The sequence below is a fragment of the Meleagris gallopavo genome, chromosome 17 (genome assembly GCF_905368555.1).
Source record: "Meleagris gallopavo chromosome 17, MGAL_WU_HG_1.1, whole genome shotgun sequence".
Taxonomy (NCBI): domain Eukaryota; kingdom Metazoa; phylum Chordata; class Aves; order Galliformes; family Phasianidae; genus Meleagris; species Meleagris gallopavo.
In genome coordinates, this window is record NC_139420.1 from 903505 (window position 1) to 930518 (window position 27014).

Here is a 27014-nt window from a genome sequence, read left to right on the forward strand (position 1 = left end):
CAGGCAGAAAGACCCTCCGTCACTCACTGGGAACTGAGCCAGTCTGAGCCTACGAAGAGGCGATGGGGCAGACAGTGGGGCAGGCAGACAGTGGGGCAGGTCCAGTCCAGCAGAGATATTGGTACAATATTAAATGCATACGGAGCGGCAGCTTTCCTTCTTTTTTTTTTTCAAGGAAGTTTCTAACCTTAAAGGTTGTAAGGAGTCACTGTCTCACCATGCAGCTGCACGGATCCTGCCTGACTCCAGGGATGTGCTGCAGCTCTGCTGAGCGTGACCTCTGCATACACTGCCTGCGTCTGTCGGCTCAGGGTTCCCCTGCTGACAAATGTGAAGCAGGGTTGCAAAGAGAAGAGGCAGAAGGAGATGAAGGAGAATGGAAAATAAGAGATAGGAAGAAATGGATAGAAGCAATGATGGGTGTAGAATAATAGAATGAAGAAACTAAGGGTTAGGATGTTACATGGAAGTTATTTTTTTACCTTTGAGCTCTAAAATGCTTGTGCTGACAGACCAGCTAAGGCCCAAGTGAGTGAGAAGAGGGTGCTTGGGATTCACACCCCAGCAAGAAACTCAGCCTCACCCTGTCCTACAAGTGGGGCCAAGGTCCTGGCCTCTGGCAGACCTCCAGGGAGAGCCATGAGTGCTGAGAGGCATCCATGGGTACTGCAAAGTTGTTGTATTTTTCTAAAGAGTAATGGAGTTAAGAACGAAGGGAAGGAAGGGAAGGAAGGGAGGAAGAGAAGGGACGGAGGGAGGGAGGGAGGGAGGGAGGGAGGAAAGGAGGGAAGGAGGGAGGGAGAGATGAAGGAATGAAGGAAGGAAGGGAGGGAGGAAGGGAAGGAGGGAAGGAAGGAAGGAAGGAAGGAAGGAAGGAAGGAAGGAAGGAAGGAAGGGAGGAAGGAAGGAAGGAAGGAAGGAAGGAAGGAAGGAGGGAAGGAGGGAAGGAGGGAAGGAGGGAAGGAAGGGAGGAAGGGAGGAAGGAAGGAAGGAAGAAAGGAAGGAAGGAAGGAAGGAAGGGAGGGAGGGAGGGAGGGAGGGAGGGAGGGGAAAGGGGAAAGGGGAAAGGGGAAAGGGGAAAGGGGAAAGGGGAAAGGGGAAAGGAGACCTAAAGATGATATTGGGCATGCCAAGAAATTGCCCAGTTTTACTGTTACTCATTTCTCCAGAGGTTACAGATATCCATGACATGATATCAGAAGAGCCCAATTCATCTTCTGCTGAAAGTATGGGACATGGGCTAGGCTGTATTGTCCAGCACAGCAGTGCCAGGCCAATACAAGACAAAGAACAGCTTCTTATTTCCCAGTGAGGTGACCACAGCCATCCCAAGCCTGCAGGCAGCCTGAAGCTGGCACGCACAGGGCAGCCACTCCGCTTTGGTTTCTTGAAAAATAAGGTGCCTACAAGTAGTGTGGGATTCACTGCATCTTCCTCATCTCCTCATGCCAGGAGAGATGTCTTCACAGCACTGCATGTGCATAATATTAATCTCCTGGTGTTTTGAGAAGGAGCTGTTCAAACATTTTGCTGGGAGTAGTTCTGCGAGTGTGAAAACATACAGCCTGAGCAAGGTGGCAGGACGCTGAGGGCTGAGTGATGGACCAACCTGCTGACAAGGGGCTGGAGGAGTGCTGACAGGTACTGCAGCCTGCACAGGGCTGGCAGGCAGCACAGGGAACAAACACTATCATCCTCCTTTTGAGCAGGGGTTAGGGAAGAGACACTCCTCCAGTTCCTGCCTTCTCCAAATTAGCAGCACTTAAACTCCTTTTTCCAGGGAGCTGAAAAGCCCTGGAGTCCCAGCAGCTGAAGGGGCTCTGCATTACCTGGGAGCAGGAGAACATGAGTGGAATCTGTGAAACAAGTCATTTTGATAGCCAAGGGTCTGGCTCTGCACATACGGATCTCAGAGCAAACCCACTTGGTAAATACAGCAATATTCCAAGTTATGGGGCTGTTTCCCTCAGTTTCCTCACACCTTGACCATAATCCTTTTATGTAGAAGGCAAAGCCATGGTATTATGGTTCCCTACAACAGGTTGTGCCTCTGTCAGAGGTACAGCAGGACTGAAAGCATTCCCAATCATGGCACAGCGCTCTGCAGAGTCTTGTTGGTTCAGTCTGCTCGTTTTGGTGACTATGACTTCACTAGTTGTCCTTCAGTGTCACATGCAATGTTTATGACCTCTGAGCAGCCCATCAGTTTCCGCTCAAGCCGGTGATGATTTTACTTTTTTATTATATAATGTAAATGGAGCTGTTCTGCAGCCCCTCGCTGGGGCAAACAGCAGCACTCTCCAGATGCAGTCACCAACCAGCTGTGTCACACTACTCCTGAGCTGTGTAGGTCACCTTACAGGCTATTAACAAAGGCATCTCCACTATCTCAGTCTCCCTTCCCCTACCTTACTGAAAATCCCTCTTTACATCTGGCAAGACCCACAGCTTCAGCCAGGGTGAGGAAGGGGGATGAATGCAGGACGGGGACTCTGCTATCAGGGCCCATTGGATGTATGAGCCGGTGAATTTTCATTGCTTGTTAAAATGGTCACTTTCCTCAGATACAGATAACTTGGTGTGTGGGAAGGGAGAGAGGTGTGACCATACTCAACGGCTTCCATTCTCCTGTGCTGATAGGAACCTTTATGCCCACTGCTTTGTGTGACTTCCTTCTCTTTTCTTGTTTGCCTCTCTGGTGTGACTTTCTGTCTGAGCAAATATCACAGAGAAATCTCTTGTAAACAGGAGGACATGACATTTTTACAAGCTGAGAGTTCAGGATGCATGGTGTGGTGTTTGTTTTGGAGTCCATACATCGCTGGACAAACACTCCATTATCCCAGGCTCTGCCTGCAGAGGCAGCCGTGCTCTGCGCAGCCCAGCATGGAGCACACAGGTTCAGCACTGATGTTGGGCTAGCCCAGATCCTTCTGCTTTCCAGTAAGGGCAGTGGCAGAGGAAATCACCCTGAACTTGGATGTTCTGTTCCTAGAAGCCAGGAAGCTCTGTACCCATCTGCAGGCAAAGCAGCTGGGCCACCTTGGCTAATGCAGCTTTTCACCTGGACTCCTCATTCTGACTGAAGACACCTTGTACAGATGAGTCTCTGGTGCCATGCAGCATTAAGTGGGCATCTTGTGTCTTGGTTGGAGTAGGAGAGTAATACAAGATGCAGGAAAGGTCCTCTGGGCTTGTGCTTTCAAGAGTAAGTCTTCCTATATGCTGCAACTTTTCGGGACGCTGGTTCTGATTTCCCAGTGTCTCTCCCATCTCTGTTCCATCACGAGATTTGGCACTCAAATGATACTTAAGAGACTTCAAAGTCAGATACTTTCATAATGTGAATAATGACAGAAGAGGCAGTGGGTGATGCACGGAGCCGTGGCTGTTGCTCCAGCAAGCAGCAGGGTGACTTTGAGCGTCTTCCCTCTGCTCCCTGCACGGCTGCCTCCCTTACCCTTACTCTTCTTCCATCATCACAGTTTAAGAATGAGCTCGTTGTCATTAGGAGGCTGTATAATCCTATCATAGTGACATGTAGACTTTCACCGGGGCCTCCAAGTGTTACCAAAGCATGAATTCTTCTGTTTTATTGGTACTGTTTATTAGGTTTGTATGTAAAGCATGCACAGCAGTGCTGGTTGTTTCCAGAGTGTGCATAGGACAAATAAACACCCTTTGCTCCGCTGCAGGGCCTGCCAGCCCAGCCCCTACAGTGCCTTCAGAGACCAAGTGCCTTCAGCAGGGCCTGCTGGAGGAGAAACTGTTCCTTTGTCACCGATGTCATAACTCAGCGCAGTTGATTTATTGCTTCCTGATTCACTTTCTCCAGTTCCACAGTGTTATCGTAATGTGCGCTCCCCAGCAGGGTGACTTAAACCAGGACCAGTTCCTGTCGTCTGTGTCAAAAGGATCGAGATCAGGTTTTATAAGAAACAGCATGCAGGCAGGCTGAGCAAAGCTGGCGCTGCTCATGTGCCCGCGAGGGCTGCTGGCAGTGGGAGCAGGAGCTCAGCAGCACGGCAGGCTTTCCCTGGCTCCAGCTGAGCTGAGTGGGACACAGCTCAGAACCCAGCCAGCTCAGAGCTCACACGGGGGCGATGAGATGTTCGGTGTCATGGGAGTGGGAAGTGAGAGACACAAGCAAATCTGGGACTGATAAAAAATTTGTGCTTATGTTCTTTTAGTGGAAAATATTTCTTTTGGCCTACCTGGAAATCCCCAGAGGTAACATCTTTTTTAACTCTCCCATCAGAACTTGTTTAAAAACTATCTACTTTGCTCCCACCATTAACATTTAATTGATTTTAAAAATCAAAGAAAGATTTCAAAGCAAACAGAAGGGTATTTTTTCTTCAACTTGTTAGTAAATTCCAAACTAGAGCCTTTATTAAGCCACATTTTCCATCACAGCATATTACTATTATTTATCTGTGCAACAGCACCGGCGTCTTTCTGTGTGTGGGGGTGACATTCAGTGCAAACACAAACAGAAAGCTCATGTCCAGGAGAAGAGCTGGCACCTTACTGACACGTATTGATCTCAGTCTCACTAGGATTTGTCTTTATATTTCTTCTCTTGGGGCACACTGGTTTTCCTGGTGGGGTGTGAACATGTATTTTTCGGTCCTACTGCCCTGGGGACTTTCATTTTGGCAAGGAAGCAAAGACACCAGCAGAGAGGAGGGGGTCTAAAAACTCCTGGAAGGTTTGAAGGGATGAGCAGCAGTTAGCAGCGTTAAATGGATTTACATGACATGGTTGTCTGTGACTGCGGAGGACTAGACTCAACATGCAGACGATCTTTCCAGGCCTGGCTGCCAACCTGGGCATGTCAGCAGGGTTCAGCTGCAGATGCAACCAGGAGAGCCGCTCTCCAGCTAGTGTCTGCCACCAGCCTGCCTGGGCAGGTCCCTGCTCAGAGATGCTGGAAGAGGAAGCTGGGTTGGCTTCAGCTGAGCTTTCTTTTTATAACTTGGTGTGAGCTCTCGTGTTGACAGCTGTGTTTCGGTGTGCCCTGTCTCCCAGGGAAACTTGCACAAGGGGCTGATCTGCTTTGAAAGCAATCGTAAACTGGTACTTAAAGTGGTGCAACTTACTGATGAAGACAAACTCCTCAAGGCTGAATCTTTCCCAGTGAATGCCATCCACGAGCTGAGCAATTGCATATGGGGCAACACCCAGTCAGGCTTTGCCAGGCTTAGGCTTTCCCTAAACAGCTATTTTTAGGGCTGATGCTATATAAATCAGCCTTTCTCTCTCACTGCTTCTTCTTATCTCCTTAAATCATGCGGTAGCAGTTGCTTGGCTCTCTCTCTGAATTCTGCCTCCAAAAGGAAGGGAAACTATTTTGAACGTAAATCTGTTCCTTCGTTTTGTGGCTGGGAAAGACCCAATCTGCAAAAACTGGGCCACCGAGTGACACTGGCACTTCAGAACTCTGGCCCTGCCTCAGGAGGAGGTGGGTGAGTTGTGCTGCTCCTGATGAGTCCCTGCAGCACACGCTTGACGCAGCCCTCACCCAGGACTCTGCTCTGAATGTGCGATGCCCAGAGCAATGCCAGGAGGCAGCTCTTCACCAGCTCCTCACATCTGCTGAATGCAAGTATGGTGCGTGCCTGGGAAGGGCTGCCCCAACAGGCAAAGAAGTCGGCTGCACACAGCCGCGCACAGAGGTTGCTCACTGCACTATCCAACTATCCAGCCTTGGTTTTCTCACTTCTGCTCTCACCCTTCCAGAGGCCCAGCAGTGGTACAGCACAAGGGCTCTCAGGCCAGGCTGGCAAGGTCTGGATTTGGCAGCGGAGGTTTGAAAAAGTTCTGAGTTTTTTGAGGATTCACAACACACGTCAAAGCTTGGCCTGCTGCGTCAAGCCTGCTGTGTCACTCCGGATGTCGGGATGGGTGCTCAGGTGTTGAGCCACCGTGGCTTGTTCCTTTTGGTGTCAAATTATTTGTGATTCATGTGTTGCCATGACATCACTTCCCAATAAAAGCTGGGCTATCAACCCAGCTTGTCTTCTGCCAAAGCACCTGGCAAAATGCCTGGCCGCCTGTCTCCCTTTCACCAGCAACCCACGTGCCAGCAGTGTGACTTGCCATCAGCCCCCAGATCACCTCCTGGCGTCTCACCTCAGTCCAACAGAGGCCGGTGGCTTGTAATGACAGCTTGTGAGGCTTTGGCTGCCTGGCTGATGGCAAGAAGAGCTTGCGAGGATTGGCTCTCATGGCACTGCTCAGTGGGTTTGTGTGCCTTCAGGCAACCGCATGCACAGGGTGGGCATGTGGACGTGGTACGGCGGGGGTAGGAGGGTGGGTGCATTTCTGCAGCTCCCTCTGCTACTGTTTGTTCAGCTAACATAGTTGCTCTCATTCAAGAGCAAAATCACAAGGGAATAATTTGCAAATAGCAACTGAATGTTAAATACTAATTTGTATGTACATGTTTGGGTTGCTTTCCAAAGTCCATTTATCATCTCAATCCTCTTGCATCTGCTGCCACAAGGCGTTCTGCCAACTCAGCAGAATGGGAACTCCAGCTAACCCTGCTTGCACTTGTCTCGCCCCCAGCACCTCTGGACGAGAAGTGAATGTGGCTGGGTCTGCCATGAGATTTCTCCCTCAATGAGCCATGCTGAGGCTTGGATTGTGTTAGGGTTTCTGTCCAGAAGAAAATGATAAATTCTTAAACGCATCTACTGTTGGTACTATTCTAAACTTCACAAAAGAGCAGAAAAGGTTTATCTGGTAGAAATCATTAATTTCCCAGCGCTCCCTAACCAATTCTGGATGTACAGACAGTGAGGTGTGTGATATCTTCAGCCCATGCTGGTACATCAGCTTGTGGATTTGCCAGTTGTGCACTTGGACCTCCCACCAAAATGCACACTGCACAAGCCCTGAGCCACCAACTTGCCCAGAGATGTTGGATGCTGAGTTGTATCTGGACCAATATCCACTCTGGGCAGGTAACCTCAGAGCTAACCATGAGAAACAACAGCCCTGCCAGCAAACAGATGGAGGAAGGTGCACAACTATTTCCTATGAACCATCTAGGATTAAATCAAACCAGTCCCAGCTGCCCATGGGTGTGCAGGTGATGAAATCATTGGCACCGCCAGTTGCACAAAGCACATCCATGCAGCTGAGCCCATGTCTCATATTCTGGGGAGACTGGCATTGTGTGTTAACTGGAATTTCCTGTAAACCAAGTGCCCTTGCAGTAGAAAGAAATGGCCAGGAAACAGCTGTGCACATGCAAAGCACTTTTACTACTTGCCTGATGTTTTCCTCAGCATCACATTTTCTTTTTTTCCAAAATGCTTAAATCCTGTGCAAACAACAGTTTTGTCCCAAGCTTCCTGTATGACAGTAGCCAAGGGAAACAGCTTCATTTGGGGTGATCCGTTGAAGCCACACACCTTACTGTATGGGAATAGGGGGATTGGGGATTATTCAGCAGACGTTGAAAAATGTTAATATTTTATCAGCCATAGAGTAAACAGATAAAGCGGAAACCGCTTTATATTTTTCTGAAATGTTAATAATGGACCGATAATCTCCAAAGCCTGCATACTTCCTGTGATTCAAAAGGGACTGCGTGTACTCAGCATTCACAGTGCAGCCCTGGCACAAGTCACACACCCTCTCCAAGAAAGGACGACGTTGGTCTGATCAGGAACATGGCCCAGAAGCCAAAAGCTGCTTTCTGCAGTTTCTTACTGCCAAGTGCAGAGCCACAGAGAAGAGCAGCTGTGGCTCCAGCACTCCTAAATGCTGCCTGCAGTGCAACCCACAGCTCTCCTCAGAGCTGGAACCCAGCAGCACTGGTTCAGAGCCCAGAAACACCTGTAAGTAGCTTGGCAGCTATGTAAAATTATCTGTTGACGACTAGAATCGTGGAAAGACTTCAGGATTTGAGCCAATCCTGAGTGATTAGAATTAGATCCACTATGAGGCCCACGTAAAGTCCATCACACCGCGTATCTGCTGCAGGAGTTTGTCTTCCTCTCTGGCACCAGACAGCCCTAGGACAGCAGTGCTGGGTTGGATCCAGGAGCCAGCAATGGTAATGAGTGGGGTTTGCATCTTGCATACTTACACAAACACGGAGGTTAGTCCCTGCCCAATTATGAGGGCAGAAAATGCACAAATATCATCACGATAGCAGAAAAATCCTGCAAGTCACCTTTGCCTTGTACCTAATGGTTTCCAGTTCCAGTGGTCTAGATCCTGAGAAGTCAAATTAGCCTTTTTGCAAACATCAGTGACTGTAAGTCAGTGCAGGATGCAATGCACCTCCTAGTCTTATGTTGGTGCTTATAAGCTATGGGTCGATTTGAGTATAGTAATATGTGTCTCTGAATACCAGTTTACACTGTGGATTGTGTCAGGTCTCTGCAAACTTACCCAGTTCTTACTTCCAGAGTGTCTACTGAAATCAAAATCAAATTCCTGTATTTGTTCTAAATATATAACTTCTCTGGCTTTGCGTCTGGGAACGCTGATGCTTTGCTGTCAGACGCTGAAAGTTACTGCCTCTGACAGATCTGTGCAGAAACTGACAGGTAAAAAACTCCTTTCTTGTGCCAACTTAATGCTATTTTTCTTTTGCAATCAAGGATCTTAACACACACACATACATACATTTTCTATACCTACTACCAAAGCCTGGGGACACGTTGCAATCTCCCGTTTCTCCCAGGTTTCACTGAGACTTTGGCAAAGGCTAATGTCATACAGGAGGACTGGAGCCTGAGCAGAACAAACCCTGCACCCTAACTGGCTGCACAACCTGACCTCTCTTTCAGTTAGACTTTGTTTCAGGTCTCTGCATGCACATCCCCGTACCTTTCTTTATTCAGGATGTAGCTATTGCCAAGTGCAGAAGATAATAACTGCTCTTCACTATACTGATGGCTTTTCCTCCAAATCACAGCTACACATCCCCCTTCCACTCTAAACATCAGAGACAAGGGGGACTTTGCCTAGTTTGCTGATACACACAAAGCACAGAATATTCCTTGGCGATCACATTAACTGCATTTGTTTTTTTCAAATTGAATATAACTCAAATACAAAGCTTATGGAATTTTCCCATATCCTTCCTTGTAATTAAAATCCATGACCTTCTCAATGTCATTTAGATTTTATTATGAATCAGATATATATATTGTCAGCAGCAATTTAATTTTGTTTAAAAAGCGCTGTGCAAATTTCTGGAATACTGAACTTCATTTGTCACCAGTGTTTTTGTAGGTCTTCTTAGCGGAAGTCTTCTGAGAACAATCTCAGTGTTATCGCTGCTCTTCTGGTGCAGGTTGCCTATGAACAGGGGGGTCAGGGGCCACCAAGTTGCACTGCCTCTTCTCTGCTGGCTCTGTGTGTCTCTGGTTCCCAGCGCCCACCCTGGGCTCTAATCCAGCCCGCCCGGGCCTGGCTGTTGGGATGGGAACTCCTCAGAGAGACACTCGGGCTACCAGGCTGCCCCTTAGACCCTGGAGAGAAGGGGAGGTGGCTGAGAACCCCCCAGCTCTGCTGCAGCCTTGGCTCTGGGCAGCTCCCCCAGGGACCCGTGCGCGTGCAGAGGATGCCTGATGGGATTCCCAGACGCTCTGGCTCCTGTTTTGGCCCACAGTTTCAAGTAAACAGTTTGGCACTACTTCCGTTTTCAATTCCTGTTTTCCTTTGCAAGCATATGGGCAAAATAAACTCACATTCCTGAGTCAAATGGGCTACCTTGACCAGATTGGTTGTGCCTTAAAAGACTGTTTTCTGTTCTGTTTTTCTTTGCTTTTGCACGCATGTTACTGCTTCCCAGCAATGACTAAATACTGACATGCAACATTCACCAATGACTGAAACATTCACTGAAACAGAGGGCTTTCCACTGACAAGGCTCCTTGCTCTGCTCCAAACCAGCGGGTGACAAGAGAGCACTCACCTCCTGCCACCTCTCCTGGGGTGCTGGAACTGCCCAGGCTGCCAATCACAAAACCAAATCTGGCTGTTGGCAGCGCTGGAGGTGCAATCACTGGGAGTTTGATGCTGGCGATGCTGTTGGGACAAATTTATCATCAGGGAAAAGCCTTCTCCCTAGGAACTCATGTAAATGCTATTTGCAGCAGTCTCCATCCATCCACTTGCCTGCATTCCCCAGCAGGTGTTTTCATTGAATTACTTTTTAGAAATGTATATTTACCCAGCAATGTTCAGCTGAGATGCAACATCTGCTTTTCAGCAAGATCTTGATTTTTGCACCATTCTACAGCTGGGCTGGGGGCTGAGGGGTTTAAATGACTGGTTCAGGTTCAAAATGTTGTGCAGAGGCTTAGGTGGGATTAGAGCTCAGGATGCTCCCAGCTTAATCCTCGCCTTCTCTAACCTCTGCCCAGCCACAGGGCCTCTTTGGGTGCAAGGAGAAATTGTTCATGACATTGGGGTATGTAATTCTGTAGCTGCGTACACCAGCAAATGATTTACCTAGAAAGAAATGTAATCCATCTCCAGCTAAAATTCAGCTTCATGTTACCTCTAGCATAGGATGTATTAGGTTTTGGGGTCACTGTGATGAGAACAGCTCAGAGAACAGGAGATCCATTTCATGGAAAATGCCATTTAAAAATTTGGTATCAGTCCAAGCAAAAATGAACATAGAAAATGTTTCCTCCAAGTCTGCTCTCTGCTTATCCTTGGTGAACTATGTAGATCACATTCTATAAGCCTTTCATTATATGTCGTATTTTCCAAATCTTGCCTCATTTAGACACGTGTTTTTGGGATCTCATCCCAGTTTTCTCCACATCCTTTTGAAGAGTAGGTCCAAGAACAAGACAGAATGTTCTTGCAGTGGTCTCACTAATTCCCCATTGAAAGACAATATCACTTTTCACCTTGTAGTACCCTCTTGGTGAGTTCACATGCTCTCAGTCATAGTTTTACACTGCTGTTTCCACGCTCTCCAGAGCTCTTTTAATGTTCCTAGGACTTTGCATCCTAGAAATGAGACTTTCAATTTTCATGCTGGGTTTCTGATTCAAGTGCACGTTGGTCAAGCAAGCCAAGGCCTCACAGCAGTTTGTGGTGCTGTTCTTTATCTTTGTCAACAGCAACCACTCTGACCCAGTTTATCTCTTGATAAATTTGTATTTGGTTTAATACCCTTAAGAAAGGATCTGGCTAGCATTTGGGCAAGATCAGTGCCTGCTATGCATCTACTATAAGCAGCCCCATTTCATTGCACTGCCTTCTTTCCATCTATTTTGTGTTCTAACAGTTCCCTAATTGTAATCAACTTTGGAATTGCTACTGATATGTAGAGTGCTTACCATTTTTATCAGAACATGTTGCAGATTAAGTTTTATGCCTTACAGGAAGCTCCGTTTTATATCAATGCAGCCATTTTTATTAATGAAGCTTGTAACTCCATCAAAAAACAATGTTAGTTTGGCAAAACCCGTTTTCCAGAAAGCTATGTAGACTGGCATGAAATATGCTACCTTTGAAACCTTCAGCATTTGTATCCAGGATCAATCTTTCTACAAGTGGAAAGGAATCAATATCAGATTTGCTGACTTAATTCCACCTGGGGTTTCCCATCCACCTCTGGTCAGATGTTCGCACAAGTTGCAGTTCTTTGCAGACTCGTGGAATTTCCCTCCTGTTCCAGAATTTCAGAATTCTGGAACAGGAGGGAAATTAAAGATTCTTTAATTCTAATTAAGGAATTAAAACCAGCAGCAGCAGGTCAGAGTGCTGCCACTTCCACTGATCTGAAACGTGTGTCGCTTGGCTGCTTCCTGGTGAGAGTTCTCCCTGCTTTGGGTGGACCAGAGAGTATCTTGCCATCTCTGAAAGATAAACACGCCACTTTTCCTTCTTTTCAAATCAGGGACAGAAATTGCCATTACGAGACTGCTTCCTGACTGATGATGCAGCCCGTTACTTCTGAATATGTTTCTCATCATTTTCCATTACTTTTATTTGGAAAGGTGGGTTTTATTTTCCCTCTCATTCAGGGTAAGAGTGGTTATTTAATAACCCCAAGCAACTGCACTCTTACACACCATTAAACCAAATCATCAACGCCAGTGAGTGTTGTCATATGCAGAAGGAGGTGGTCCTTTCTGCACAACATAGCACTCCATGTCTGTGTGCAGTCTGACATCCTATCTGATCTTTACTGTGCAAACACCATTCGTGGGCTTTGGGAGGGCCTGAACTCGTGCCTCAATTAACATCTTTATTAAAATATATCTTAGTTTATATAGTAAATACTTACTTCATCTGTCCCACTTCAGATGCAGATGTTAGTGAGTAAACATTTTGTCTCACCACCAGATCTGTGGATTCAGACAAGCATGGAAGGATGTAAGTAGGAGCTGACTGACTCACAGAAACATTTATTTTCATCTGATAACCAACATGGACGCCCTCTACTGAAGATCAGTTCTATTCAGACAGAGAATAGCTTTCTGTAACAGAAAGCTTTAGGCTTGCCAAGCCAAGGATGCAATCGCAAGCTTATCTCATCTCTCTGATCATATCTGTCTCTGAAAAAGGCATGATTCTCCTTTGTCAGCTCATGCCATGGCATAGACATTCACAGGGATGCTGAGCAGTGCTCATCAAAGAGAGCTACGGCTGGAAGCGGTGTTGCCTCTGTGTTGAACACTGCGATAGGAGGTGCCTATCTGAGACCTACCAAGGCTCTGCAGAAGTGTAGGCTCTTCTCTTAGTCTGTTCCTAAGGAGCACCATCGCCTTTTGCTATTGTTGCCCAGAAAAATCTCTGATGCTGTGACGTTTACAAATGGTAGCACGTGATGTGCTACCTTAATTCCACATAGTTGGTTTGCCATGCTTGGTCAGCGACTGTTTCAAAAGGGAGGATATCCACGACTGTTTGCTAATAAAAGTTATCAATAATCGTGTGTGTAAAGTTCATGAATTTCCTAACACTTGCCAGTGTTTTCACATTAAGCCAGGGGCTGTCCAAATTCTTGTAAGTAATAAATCACATGCCTCACCCTCTGCACAACAGCAGAGCCAAGTTTACTGAATAAAATATTCACACGGTGCCTATTCATCTCCTTGCGGTTAGGGCCCATTCAGGTGAGCACAGGAATCCAGCCGGTGACTGGCAGCAGTTTCCTGGCTCAGGTGCAGGCAGCCTGCTGATCCCACTCACCAAGCCGATGCCCCAGTGGCTGCAGTTTGCTGACGCCTTTGGGAGAGGGCTCTGCACATGGCAGAGTGAAGCCAGTGAGCAACCTTAGCTGTTCTCTGGGCCTTCCAGGGGTGAATGTAGGTCATTCCTCTGCTCGCACAGTGGCTGACCACCTGATGCTATCACCAAGGCGTTCTTCTCAGGCTGCAAGATTTCTATGGTGACTCTGTGTTCAAACAAAGCAAAGCGCCTGTTGCATCCCGTAAAGCAGACTGTCACAATAAAGATTTAACAAGAATATTAATGTCATTGGCTAAAAAGAAAGATGCTGTTTAAATGATTATTTTCCCTGAGTGTTTTAACAGAAGTTTTAGTTCAGTATAAAGAGCGGCTTTGCCTTCTTTTATAAGAATTGGCAGGAAGAGGTAATATTTTAGCTGACGCGTAATCTATCTTGACTCTATTGCTTTTTTATTGTTTGTCAGAAAGGCCCTGGGGGTAAACATTATTTCTTTGTCTGTTTGGGCCCTGGCTTTATGCCAGGGACACATTTCTCACATCAAGCATGTTTCTGCATACCAGTGGGGGATAGACTGGGTGAGGACAAATTACCAGCCCTGCACACAGGCCTCTCCAGTGCCATTTACACATCTGCAGAGAGGTCATGGGAGTCAGAGAGTGCAAGGGGGAATGAGCTGCAGGGAGCTCCCCTGGCTCCCCTGGAAGCTGTTGGCTGACAGCTCAGCCCAGCACCTTGTGCCTTGCTCCCAGCACTTGTGTCTGAAGAGCTGCAAACCTCTCAGCCAGGGCTGATGTAGGCCAGCCAGCCAGCCAGGCATGCTCGCTGTGTGCATGGATGAGCCCAGGCGATGACTTAGCAGTGATCTGCTGATTCAGGTGAAACAATTCCTCTCACTTGATCTCGTGCACCATTCAATAAAGAGCTGACTTACATTCTCAGCAAAGCTCTTGTGCTTTACAGTTTGGAGAGCTCATTTCCCTAGATGCCAGCTTTGGAGTCAGTTTTCCTGGGACGCCAAGCGCACAGCAATTGCTAAGTGCCTTTGTTATCATCCACACCTAATAAAAGTTTATAACTGTATGCCCTCCTCTGTCCCACCATGTCAACATCACCTCCTTGGCGAATTGTTGAGATATTAAGTCCAGTACTTTTCTGGCCTCTTCGGTCCCTTGGGCTTGTATGGGCAGTCCTCTCTGATAAGCTGAATGCAAACATCCCCATTGCATAGGGCTCCCCATACAGGAGACTACTGTAGCTCTACTGCTGAACACAGCCCAGTTCCCAATTCCTGTCTTGCTGCTCTCACCACTGAGGTAGAGACTGTTTGGCCTGCCTTGACCCATGTAAACACTTCTCTACATACAAAACCAATTGTTCTCTCCTTTCTCTAGAAGATAAGCAGGTTTCTGTTCCCAGAACCAGGTTAGTTCCTGGTGTCTTCCACTAGACTGACTGGGTTTATAGCTGTTACTCTCTGTGCAGCAGAAGAGCTAAAACACAGTCCTGATCTTACTGAAATACGGGATATTAAGTTGATAGCTGTAGCCAGGGCTCTGCATTTCAAGAGAACTGAGTGTAAAGGAAGCAATGAACAGCCAGGAGGTGTCAGCGAAATCCTGGTCTTTTAGCAGGGCTGAAGTCTCTTATCCTGATAAGAGGTTCAGGGTATCCAGAGCCTCTCTAGGTTTCTTCACCAAGCAGTGAGAAGCTTATTGTTCAGTGATCTCAGAAGAATTTGAAACAGAGCCAACCAGCCATAGGAAAACCAAGCTAGCAACACATTCATGCAAAAAAAAAAAAAAAAAAAAAGGAAGAAAAAGGATAAGGAAAGAAGAAAAAGGAAAGGAAAAGGAAGAGGAAGAGGATGTTTCTTGTTAAGACTTGTGAGACATGTGGACACAAGTGTTGGAGGGGAAGGAGAAAAGAGAAATACTTCCAGGTGCTGAGAAGCGGTCATGGAAGTTTTGTCTGGATATATCCAACTTCGCAGTTTGGCTCTCGAGGCTCATCTAGACTGACAGCATAGAGGAAGCCTAGGATGCTCCTTATGCTCAGCGTGTCCTGCTGGGTGGGTAGACAAAAGAAAGACTGCATTGCTGGAAGCTCTGGGGATACAGCTGGCAGCAGCTACTCTGGCAAGTTTGGGTCCAAACAGTGAGGATACTGTCAGCTGTCTTGCTTGGGTGTGAAACAGAATTAAATTGAGTTTTCAAATCAAATGCCTTCTCATAATCCGTTACTTAGGACGGGTGAAGGGCAAAGTCTGGAGGAGAACAGAAAGATCTAGTTAAGGTCCTTTGGAAATGACTCACTCTTTTTTTTCAGTTTAAGGTTTGATGGTTTCTGTGGGTGGCTTATGAGCTGAACCTTCTCTCTGAACACAAGGACAGAGGGGTCTGTCACATATTCTATAAAGAACCATCACCTGAAAACTGTGCATCAGCTCGTGAGAATCTCAGTCAAGTAAGACATTTCCAGCATCTTTCTGAGTATTTGTTCAGTACCCAGAAGTATTAGGAGATTAAATTGTATTCAGTTATTATGAAGCTCACACCCCTGCCATGAATGTTGACTGAGATTTTTTTCTGGCAAAGTCATTTAGGGAAGTCCCTCTCTTTTCACCATAGAGACATCAATAGACATTTCATTAGAAATTTCCAAGGATGAAGAAGTAGTTTTGTCTACCATGTGGAACACAAACACTATTCCTTCAGACCTGGTTCAGGTCCTGGCCTACGCCACAGACCTCCTGGGTCTTAATCAGGGACTAAGCCTGCCCTGTCCTCCCGTGTGTCTGTGCATCAGGTTGTTGAGGAAGAGAGCTTACATAGCAGCATATCTGTAAGGTCCACACAGATCCATCTAGAATCTGGTTAGAGGTATCTATCCTGCGGACACCCTGTGCTTTATGCCACAAAACACTGCAGTGATAAGCTATCCTCAGAGCAGTCCTGCTTCACAGGAGAACATTGCTCTGTCCAACAAGAGATTGTGCACTGCTCACTGAAAGCAGGCAGTGAGGAGAGCTAGCAGGAAATGAGCCTTAGATCAGGGATTTTCCTTGCGTTTCTTTTACTGCATCCATTAAGCTCACTTCCCCCACATCTGGCATGTTGGGGCCTTCTAATTCTTAAATCAGCCATGAGAGAAATAATGGAAAAGGAATTGAAATCACAAAGGAGAATGTGCTCAGAGATCTTCCTTTTGTAGGTGTAAAAGCAAGGAGAGAGAAGGGGGAACAGATTCTAAAACATTTGCTTTTTCAGGGATGGGTGCTGGGCTGTTGTTTTTGTTGAAAGCTCCGGGGGCAAAGAGGTTTTTGTCAATGTTTTACAAGTCTTTGGATGACGGTTTGAAACTGCAGCAAGAAATGTGATTCCTGGCTTAGCAGACAGGTTCTGCAAGTCAAGCTTTCTGTTTATTTTAATATTTCAGGGATCCTTCAGTGTGTGTCACATGGACAAAAAGAAAGGGGGAAACTCCTCCTCCTGCATGAACACAGCAGCAGAATTGTCTTAAAGGTGCCGAGTTCCCACAATCCATGTGCAGCACACACAGTCCTCTTCCCTCCCAGACCATCCCAGCAGGGAAGTCCCGCTGGGCAGCTCAGCCCCATGGGTGCACCTGGCTGTGGACTTGCACTAACACCGTGAGTACCATCAAGTTAAATTATAAGCTAAAACTAGAGGCCATCCACGTGATGGTTTCTAAGCATCTTCCAAGAGAAGTGGGAGAAACCCCTTGCCCAAAACTTCTAAAGCTCTGCTGGAAGCTGTTGCACGTAGGACCCATGGGGTCTCTTTTGCATTTCTGCTGTAGGTGGTCTCCTGAATCAACTGCATAAAGACTCCAGACACAGCTATAAGAATGTAGAAATGTGTAACTTCTGTTGTTTGTAGAAATGCACGTATAACTTCTAGCTCTAAGTACTTCTATCTGCTTCTAGTGTCTAGAACATGAAATTGCATGGAGGGTTTGCTCCTGTGACTGAGGCTGTGGTACAGAAGAGTGCATTAACCTAGAGATGTGGTACATATCCGTGGTCAGCTCACCATTTTCTCACATGCTTGTTTCCTAGAGGTGCTCATGAAGGCTGTGATCAGACAGCAGACTGTAGGGTCTTCTTAAGGTAAATTGACCAAGCTTTCACTGTCAAAATCCTTGAACTGTTTTAACAACTGGGAAGGTATTTGCTAGATAGTTGCACGCCAGTTGGTTGCGATTTATCCGTATTTGCTGCTAAGTAACAAAATTGATTGACTGGTGAGCTTATCCTATCTTTAAAATGGCTTTTAAAAGCACAGCTAACAACTGGACAGCTGGTGAATCTGTATTTATATCAAAAAGAGGAGAATGTATTTTCTAAAGGACTAGCTGCTTTTTGTAGAGAGTTTGCCCCAGCTCTAAACTAAAGATGCTTTTTGGGTTTATGCAGTTTTCTGCAGAGCTCAGTATCTCTTTTGCATCCCTCCTTTCCTTCCACACTGCTATCCAATACACTTTGTGATCATCACTGAATTTTGAGTGCATACGTGCCAAAATGGAGCTGTCTGATGTGATAGATAGGACTCTTTTCAAACAAATGGGAAGGATATGATGGCAGCCTGTGTGCTTTTGGGGATGCTACCTGTCCCCTAGCCAAACCCATTCCTCTGCCGCAGTGAATGCCTGAATGGCACTATGGCAATTAGTCATGGGAATTTTAGTCAAACCAGGGAAAAGGGAATCCTTGTTCCCAACAGATAATTAATTTAATTCTACAGGAATGTAAAAATCTCCTTCAGAGCCCATAAAAACCTTCCTTGTGGTCGGCTTGCTCTTAATAGAACAAGGAAAAATGTCCATTTGGTTAAAATAAGCCTCCCTACTGAGGGCAGTTATATGACAGAGGGGCAGAAATCTGTTAAGCACATAATCCGTAGCTACAGAAAATCAGGAAGCTAAGTATTTGTCCAGTACTCCCTTTTTTACTGTGTATCATGTTCTAATGTCTGAATGTCCTTCCCAGAGGGAACCAGTGCCTTCATAGGCTTCTAAGTTTGGGAACAGTTGAACAGTTTTGACATGAAGTCATGAAACATGTCAATGCTTTTAACCTGGGCTTTGTAGCAAATCAGGGTGTGTTGGCACAGTACTGGTCAGGTGGCATTCAGCCCTCATTTTTGACTGTAGACACATCAGGGTGAGCCCTGGGTTCTCTGCAGCTGAGAAGCGTAAGAATATCTAAAGTCTGCTGCTAACAGTGCAACACTTCTTTGCTGACATACCAAACCATTATAACACTATCCTGCACAGGTTAATAGTCTGTGTATGAGTGAATGGGTGATGTGAGAGGAGGTGTCACATCCGGTCCTCACACTGAGGTGTTTCTGATGTCACAAAGAAGAATAGGAGCTGCAAAATAAAAAGAGTATATTTAATGTCAGGAGAAAACACGGGCCCACCTATGATGTTCGCTCAAGCACAAGTGCGTGGCAGCCAAGATGGGTTAGATCAGCCCCAGGGTGGCTCCAGTCTGTGCCAACAGCACCTGAGTTGCCTCTGCACCCTTCCAGCAGGCCATTCTATGCTATGCTATGCTATGCTATGCTATGCTATGCTATGCTATGCTATGCTATGCTATGACATGACCAGGCAGAAACTCTCTGGTCACTTTGTACCCCAGCTGCTCTGTCTTTGCTGAGCCAGGTTCTCTGAGCTGCAGGACTAGGCACAGGCTGGCTAGGCTGCACACACACAATCACAGGTTCTCATCACAGGAGTTAGATGACAGCATTTCATAGAGGCAATGTTTTATTTTCTCTGTTGCCCAATAGCAGTGGCTCAGTGTTTGGGGGGGACCCTTATGGGGGCAGCAGAATTCCTGCGGGGAGAGCTGCAGAGCCCCTGCAGGGGATTTTCCTCTGCCCATGGGAACTCAGCGGGCTGCGCAGAGCCCGGCATCCTGAAACCACAGCCCATCCATCAGCACATTAGCCCATGTGTGATTACATTGGATTTCACCACCCTCACCGCTCTCCTTCATGTGTTTATAATCACCATCATTATTCTAGAGTTACTGAGCAGAAGCATCCTATGCAAATCAGGGATGCCAGGAATTGTGACATCTCTTCTTTTCAAAAAACCTGAGCCCTTGGAGGGTTGGTTACTTGCTGCATACCACAGGAAAAGCACGTGCAGTGAAACCCACTGGAAGCTGAGTCACTGTTTTTTTCATAGCGTGAGTTTGCCATAAACAGCTGAGTTTGGGATGCAGAAGCATGCTAGGTTGCAGTGAAATCATTTCAGAAAGCTTTTCATGGTCTCACAGTTACATCCTTTAAGTCTCGCTCAGGAGGTTTCTGGCTCTGCACACGCAGTGTATCATCTCCATTTGCCTTAGTTTTCCCCATCTGTGACCCCTAGTTATGGTAAAAAAAACCTCTTTTGTCAGAGATAGCAGGCTATCCTAAATGTAAATATAACTCTAGTGCCAGGGCAGCCCCAGAAATGCTGTGATTATAATAGAGACTTTTGTTTCTTGGCGTTTTAGGAAAGTTACTGCATAAGAAGCATAATTAGTAAGATCTGCTCCCCACCTTCTATGCCTGTTTCTGAATCTCAGCTTAGGCACGTTACAACTCCACCTTTCCTGCAATCAGATGTATCCTTGTACAAGAGAGGGATGTCTATACATGGTCCCTGGAATGTACCAAGACACATCACCCACATCCCCATCACACAGGCACCAGCTGAGGAGAGTGCTGGGCCTCAGAGTTCCCTGGCTTCCCACATAGGGCTAGTTTTGTAAGAATGTCCCATCGCAGATCTCACTGTGAGGGCCAGGCATATTATTTCTGGAGATCTTTGGCATCACCTCTGTGACCCTGCAGCCCTGGGTGAGTGAGCTTACAGCTCATGTAGCTGCGTGGTGAGCAGTGGCTGATCTATGCAGAGGCTGGGGAAAGCAAGAAAGGAGAGGCCTACAGCAAATGCAGCCTGGCTACCAGCATGTAGCATGCTGCCATTCTGTGGTTTCTGCCCCTTGCTGTGTACCTCAAACACGCTGCTCTCCAGTCCCAGCACAGATGGGACTCCAGTGTATGTCCCCAGTGTGGTAAGTGGAACTGGAGACTGTCTCATTTCCCTCTGCTCTGCGCCACCAAGCAGCTCCCAGTGGAGGTGAGACAGTCACTCAGTAGTGCTTTTCCATGTGCCTCGGTCCTGTCCCTGTCTGTGCACCCAGCCAAATCCCAGTGTGACAGCGTAGGCAAAAGTCAGGCCAGGGACTGCACAGGAGGGTATGTTCCTGCTGCCCATGTAGGCATAGCAAGTTTCCTGTCGCACAAGGAAAGGTAGGCTACACTGCTCAGGACACATTAAACACAGGATCCAGTTAATTTATGTGACCTGGCACTCTGAAAACTAATAAAAGCCAGTTTATGCTTTCACTTGCACATGATTAATGGGAGAGCTCTCCATCATATATCACAGTCCATGTCCTAGCTGGGACAAAAATGTACAGATTATGGAAGAAATTGGGAATTAACAAAACAGCTGTTAGCTGAGCTAGAAATACTCTACCACAGTGCCGCTGTAAATCAGAGAATCTCCTGTGACAGTTCTCCCTGGCTGTTTGCATGGGGCTGCTCACAGCAGACGAGCCAGAGGATTCCCTCTCCTAGGGAAGGGGCTGCCCAGGGCTAGGGGTGGGTGGACCCGTGGCAGCCAAAGCCCTGGCCTCCAGGAGCTTGAGCGCAGAGCAAGGTAAAAAATAGCAGTAAGCCAGTGAATGGCTTTCCTGTATTCATTGCACAGGCTGTGGCTCTGCTTAGTCTTCTGAGTTGCCTGACTGCCAGTTTGGTGTATAGCTCTTGGAGAGCAATTAGTCTGTGGTAACATTTAATATATTTACAGAGATGCAAAGAAAAGGAACTTCCTCTCTCAGGATAGGCAGGGTGCAAAGTGCCAAAGTCACATAAAAGGCATTGCTGAATGGGTCACTCCAGGCAGAAGCAGGTTTCCAAGAGGGAAGGGCCAGATGCGAGGATGCAGCGACCTGGAGTCACTCCGGATCACAACAACTGGACCCATGGGAACTCAGAGTCCCATAGCCCTTGTCCTGGCTGACACACGGTGCCCATCTTGCTGCGTATGTTCAACACAGGCAGCTTGATAAAAGCCTGCCTTCCTGCCACTTTCCAAATAGGTTTATTTCCTGACCTAGGCAACATCACTGGGGCAGCAAGAAAAAACAGTGGCTAACAGGCACATCCTTTGCCTGATCCTCTGAGGGCCAGAGGTGGACCTTGCCCAGCAGGATGTGGGGAGCCAGGGCACTATGATTGGTCACACACCACCAGCAGAAACAAAGCAAAAAAGATGCTTCACAATAGTGAAAAATAAAATACAGAGTAACGAGAGTATTTATGTCATTTCCTGATGGGCAGTTATATAGCATGATAACAGGATGGGGTCCCACTGTCAGTTCCCGGACAGCTCGGGCAATTTCCCATAACCCCAGTGACTAAATAATGTCATGAGGTGAGCCTGAAGCCCGCCATGCATCCTGCTTCCCTCATTTCCCCAGGCACTGCAAGCAGCACCTGGCTCATGCAGGACGTGAGGATCCATCCCAGTGCGGTCAGACACACCTGGGGAACCATGAGCCTTTCACCACCTTGAAAAAGAATCAAGAGCAAGTAGGATCTCTAGAATATGCAGCTCTGAGGGTGTTTGCCCTGCAAAAGGATCTGGCAGGGCTGGTTCCCACCAAGTCCTGTTGCAAAATAGGGGCCTGGTAAGTTGCAGGCGGACAGCCCTGAGTAAGGTGTAGAGAGAGGAGCCCCATTTACTGCTCACAGGAAAGGCAACGTTTTGTTGGTCAACAGTGAAGACACGTGGTCCAAATTCTGAACAGTGGCTACTCAGAAGGCTGGTCCTTCACATACTCATGATTTTAGGCGTAAATCACAGGTTTGTTGCCACAGTCCTGTCCAGCATAGTCCAAGTAGCATCATTCATCTGGCAGACGGGATCTTTCCATCAGTCTGGCTGCAGAGAGAAGCAGCTCCATCCTGCCCAGCACAGCAGCAGGAGACCAGGGCAGGGCCGGACCGCGTGGAGCTGTGCGCAGGCTGTGCTGAGGCCGGCTGCCTGCTGCAGAGTCCTTGCTCTCGCAGCAGGGTTGCTTGATGGATCACCTGGAAAGACAAACCCACTTAAACTTTCCAAGGATTGAAACTAATGCCTTATGGCCCATCAGGGGATCTCCCCTTGACACGTTCCTTTGGATCATGTGTTTAAGTCATCATTTTCTATCCCCACTTTGGAGATCCGCAACTTGCTGCTGGGGCACCATCCATCCTCAGACAAACCTGCCAATGTGCTTCACTGAGAGCCCGTGGGCCCCTTTCCCACGAGCCCACTGTGAGACCTTCCCTCGCTCCTTGAGAGCAAAGGTGAGAGTCTTAACCTGCCTAGAGAGCTGTTGCTGATGTCCCAGGAGCTGGTCTCTGCCCAGGAGATGCTCGTTGCTGGTTCACAGAAGAGTTAGTAACAAAAAATCTAATTTCATGTGAAAACAGCAGACACTGACAGCCTTCTGCAGAGATTTTATGGTGTCCAAATTTTAACTTCCTTTTATTAAGGCACGTCAGCCAATGTTTTAAATGGTTTGAAGTTATACTCTGGCATTTTGATCATCTGATAATACTTTTCGTCAGTCTTGACATGGCTGTTGTTTTGTGGTACTAACTAAAGGAGAATTAGATACGAGTTCAGTCATAAAAAAGTGAGAGCCGCTTCAGACCTGGGTACGTGTCCCACTCACTGCTAAATCACATAGTTCAACATACTCATAAAGATTCACTGCCAGCTCACCCCAGTAACAAAAGCCCGTCAGAACTAACTTGGACATTTTAATGGCTTCGGAGATACTACTAACAATGTTAGAAAGTATTTTTTAAAAGTTGTACTCCACAGTTCTCCTAAACACCATTCTCCTTAAGAGCAGCTACTAGGAACTAACAAAATGGTGCTACTTACGCCGTTCATACCGTTCGGCATTGTAAGGCTGCTGTCTTCATGGGCTAATGCTGAAGTCTGCATGGCACAAGGAATCGCTGACTACAGGCTGAGATTCTCAGCTGACGGAGCAGCAGAGGCATCAGGGCTGTGGGCTGGGCAGCACCCATCACTTTGGCTGTTCCTTTCCACACCACTGGAATCAGGATCCTCGGTACAGACGGGCAGATCCTGCCAGCAGCCCAGAGCCTTGTCATGAGGGCTTTCCTAGGAGTGCAGCAAACACAGCATGATCGGCCCTGATGGGACTGACATCCCTTGTTGGTGACAATGAAGAAACAGGATCCTGATGCCTGCTTTATCACTACAAAAACAGCTGGACCAAAGAAGCCTGGTTGTTGGTCAAAAAGAGCAAAGAAGTTGAAAAGCTGCTTTTATTGAGAGAAAAGAAAGAATAAAAAACAGCTCATTTCTCCCTCAGACAAAAGCCAGACAGTCAGATATCGATGTTTTCTGTGCTGACCAGCCACCAGGCAACAAGATGCTGTCAGCATGACCCCACCAGCAGCCCTGAGCTCTGCTCCGCTGGTGGCTCTGGCTGTGCAAAAGGATTTCCATCCCTTTGAGAGACAGAACTTTTTTACCTCATATATGATATAAAATCAGTTTCATAATACAGGCAAAATCTATCATAATCTCCATGCTCAGTGCTTATTTCAGAGCCAGCTGCAGCTGTCACAGCCTAATACTCTCTGCTTAGGGTCCGTGTGTGCACAGCTGGCCCCGGCCGAGCACCTGCCCTCGGCCCTCAGAACTGAGCAGGGATTGCCCCGTTGGGTCTGGGCTCTGGGACACGGCTGCCAGTTTTGTTTTGAAACCCTCCTTTAAAACGTGCAGGGAGGAGGGTGCCCTATTCCAAGAGAGCTTGGCTGGATTATTTGGATTTAGAGAGCAAAGTGTCAGGTTTGTGTTTAATGAATATCTCCATCAATCATCCCGGCTGCCCGTGGAATAATTACCTTGTGCAGCCCGCAGTGGCAGGTACATGCCTGGCTCGGGACACAGAGCAGGCTTTATTAGAAGCCCCTCTGTAATACTTGCTGTTATTATCATTTGCCTTCAATTACGTTCATGGTTGGTGCTTTGCAATAGATGGCTATTTATTCCTTCTCGGGGCACTCCAGCGCACTAGTGCCTCACATTCCTGTGGCGTTGCCACCCATGGGTGCTCACCCCGACCTGTGAGGCACACAAACAAAACTTGCCAGAGGCAGCAGTTACCACCATTTTTGGCAAAGCGCAAACCAGGAGCTCATTCAGGTCCTTTTAGTGTCTCAGCAGTGCTGATTTGGACTCTTTCACGCTCACATGTCCTCATGAGGACACAGCTAGCCCTGAGAGGTAACGGAGATAAGCTAGGCTAATTGTGTAAAAGTAATTGTTAAACAATCACAGACTCATTCCCTGTGCAATCTCCAGTGCCTGCAGACCCCGCAGCAATGAGTTTGGTCCCTTTCACCCCTGCCCTCACCAGCCTTTATCCCTAAGTGTCAGTAGGTTGAAATGCCCAAGCTGTGGGCTTTAAAGGACTTTACAAGTTGGGTTTACAAGCTCCATAAAACTACAAATTCTCCCTCCTCACTGTAGAATTACCTTGTAAAACATGTTCTGTATTGTTTCAGTCTGACGGGACAGGCAGCAAAAGCAAGGCAGAGTCTGAATGGCAGCAAACAGCAGAGGGAACGCATCTGGTGTCAGGCAGGGTTGCAAGTTGGGAGAGGTGAAAGCAGGGTGGACATGGTTGGCTTCCTTGACCCACTTCAGCCGTTGATGCTGCTAATTGCATGCTAGGGGTCTGCAGAGTTTGTGTGCTTCTGCTTACTTTCTGTGTTTAGGTTCAGGTTACCTTGAATAGCATCCGAAAAGAAAGGAAATGAGCAGCAGCCTCAGCAGATGCACCTTTGGGAGCAAATGCTAAGTGATGTACAAACAGGGGCCTGCTGCTGGGCGTAGTTTTAAAGATGTCTCCTAAAATACACTTGTTCCCAGATACGATGACAGGTAACACAATCTCAAGGGCAACCTTAGAATAAGAAGGGATGGATAAAGCTCTGCCAAGTCAGGTGGCATGCAGCTGCCCCAGCCCTGCAGTGCCCGGTGCTCTGACCCTTGCAGCAATTGCTGAGGGGTGACAAGCTCTGGCCGTTCTGATTTGAAGGACTCGTGTCAGGGCCACAGTCCTGTAGAGATCACAGATGTCTCCAGGAATCGCAGCACAACAGCTTCATTCAGCAGTTTTGAAGGTCTCACATGGGCCAGACCATTTTGGGATGTGCACAAAAGCTATAATCTTCCCAAAATCCTTTTATGCATTAGTGACAGGATTTAATTCTGCCCCTGTTATTGTGCAGGAAGATTATTCGCATTTTTTGTTTTTTGAAGCTTTCTCCTTTGGATATAAAACTCATCTGGTTCTGAGCAGGGGCTCACAGTGGAGGACGGGGAGGGACCCAGGTCTGTATCTGGTTTTCAAGGACCGAACACTGCGAGGGACACGGGGTGCAGGGCACAGGTCAGGTCTTGGATTCAAGCCCAGCTTCATGCCACCCTGCAGCCACCCAAGGCTTTCTCAGAGGGACACCAGGTTTCCAAAGTGCTCATCACTCCCAGCCTCCTCTCTGGCCACAAAGCACCTACCCTCCACATGGCTTCTTGGCTCTGAACGCTCATATCGGCCTCTGCCTCCTTCCTCTTCCAGAAAACCTCCCCTGCTGTTCCCTACCTGGCTGCAGGCTCTGGGCTGGTTTCCAGCCCCAGCAGAGGCAGCGGGTGGTGGGCTGTGTGCCTGGGGCACGGCAGCTGCCCAGTGGCTTCTGGCTCGTTTGACTGGCTTCTAAAATCTGCAGGGGCAGCACCAATGTAGCTGCAACATTTTTTAGATGCTTGAGAGGACAAAGTTGATATGTGATTCCCCTGCTCACCCTCCTGCTAATTTTGAATGCAAAATGTTTACAAACAGCTGCTGCAACATCCCTGAGGCCCAAAGAAAAATATTCTGCTAAGAGGGAAAAAGATCTTAGCATGGACTGTGTCCAGGGAGTTTGTAAATAGAGCCAGGAACTTGTTCAGATGTTTCCCTTCTAGGATTTGGGTTAACAGGATCTGTGGAGATAGGAGGGTTCATCATTCCTAACAGCTGTGACTGCTCTGGGGCTGCACTGCCACCCTTGGAGAGGACGCCACCCGCATCCCAGCCTGGCTTAAGGTGCTACAGAAGCAGTGGCCACCCCATCCGGGTGACAGCTACCTGGTCAAGACTATAGCTGTAGCAACATCCCTGCTCCAAACCAGGGCAGGAAAGAGCATGACACACGTTCCCTGGGTGCCACGGGCATTGCCAGCCTGCCTCCCTGGCAGCAGAGTGGCTCCAGCTGACCACACCATGTGTTTAAGAGGACAGTGTCTCCTCTCCCTGCTCAGATTGCTTTCCATCCGCAGGATGGGCAGAAGGAGCTGCTTTCTCACCCCAGACAAAGGTGTTGCTTGGCCACAAAACAGGGGGAAAAAACAGCTTCTGAAACAGAGACAGTCAGATCCCTCCAGCTAAAGTTTTCTTTCAAAGAGTCTCCATTTCTGGAAGCATTTTCCTGCTTTTCTAAATGGAGTTTCTGAGGGAAGAGAAAGAAGTCCCTGTTGCAGAGGTAGTAAGCCCTTTAAAGATACTTTAAGTAACAAAGCAAAGATTAGAGAACACAGATCAGATGTTTTTCCTATCAAAGCCTTTTCTTTCTTCCTTCCCCACTGCGGGCGCTTCGCG

General features: G+C 47.4%; 1 protein-coding gene across 2 annotated transcripts in view; it reads left to right on the forward strand.

Moving 5' to 3' along the window:
- Positions 1-27014, forward strand: part of TBX1 (T-box transcription factor 1) — a 138918-nt gene that overhangs the window by 75537 nt on the left and 36367 nt on the right. The window contains exon 1 of one of the 2 annotated variants that reach the window (XM_085238481.1): positions 16699-16841. The exons of the other annotated variant lie outside the window; for it this stretch is intronic. The gene's annotated coding sequence lies outside the window, so the exon portion shown is untranslated. Of the gene's footprint in view, positions 1-16698; positions 16842-27014 lie in introns of those variants that run through there. 2 annotated transcript variants of the gene reach the window in all.